Consider the following 627-nt stretch of genomic DNA (forward strand, 5'->3'; position numbering starts at 1 on the left):
TCATCGAGCACCTTCTAGATATCAGGTACCCTGCTCGGTTCCTCACATTCTTCATTAATCCTAGTAATCCTGGGGCAGGCATCATCCGTCATTTACAAACGGTTACACACCTAAATAAATGGCAGAGTCAGGATCTGAACCCAGGCCCGCCGGCGCTCTTGCCGGAGCATTTCCCGCTTTGTCAGCGCACGAAGGGCAGGCCATGGGGACCATAATCTGTGCCTCGGACTTAAACGCGCCGGGTGGGAAAGCGGGCTGCATTAGGATGACTTTGTCACTCAACCACGGTACAGCCGGGCCCTGGGCTTTGTTACCAGCCACTTCGCGAGGGCCCCCGGCGCGCGGGGAGGCGGCGCTTCCTCCACCCGGAGGGTGGGACCCTCGGCCTCTGCCGGGCCTCGGATCGCCGACGACGTACGTGCAGCCCTGGGGAGGGGGCGCGGGGCGGCGAAAGGCGACCCCGCGAAGAAGGGCCGCGGCCGACGAGGCGGTGGGCGAGGCCGGTGACCCAATAAAGCCGGCCGGGCCGCGGGAGGCCCCGCCCGGGCCGGGTTCCGGGCACACGCCGCAGGGTCCCGGGCCGGCGGGCAGCTTGCGCGCGCCCGTCGCAGCGCTCGGCGTGAGGGC

General features: G+C 67.3%; 1 protein-coding gene across 1 annotated transcript in view; it reads left to right on the top strand.

Moving 5' to 3' along the window:
* Positions 1-271: 271 nt before the first annotated feature.
* LOC100478737 (serine/threonine-protein phosphatase 4 regulatory subunit 1) overlaps positions 272-627 on the top strand; it is a 52847-nt gene continuing 52491 nt past the window's right edge. The window contains exon 1 of the mRNA XM_034643262.1: positions 272-414. The gene's annotated coding sequence lies outside the window, so the exon portion shown is untranslated. The remainder of the gene's footprint in view (positions 415-627) is intronic.

Source organism: Ailuropoda melanoleuca, chromosome 14 (assembly GCF_002007445.2).
Source record: "Ailuropoda melanoleuca isolate Jingjing chromosome 14, ASM200744v2, whole genome shotgun sequence".
Lineage (NCBI taxonomy): Eukaryota > Metazoa > Chordata > Mammalia > Carnivora > Ursidae > Ailuropoda > Ailuropoda melanoleuca.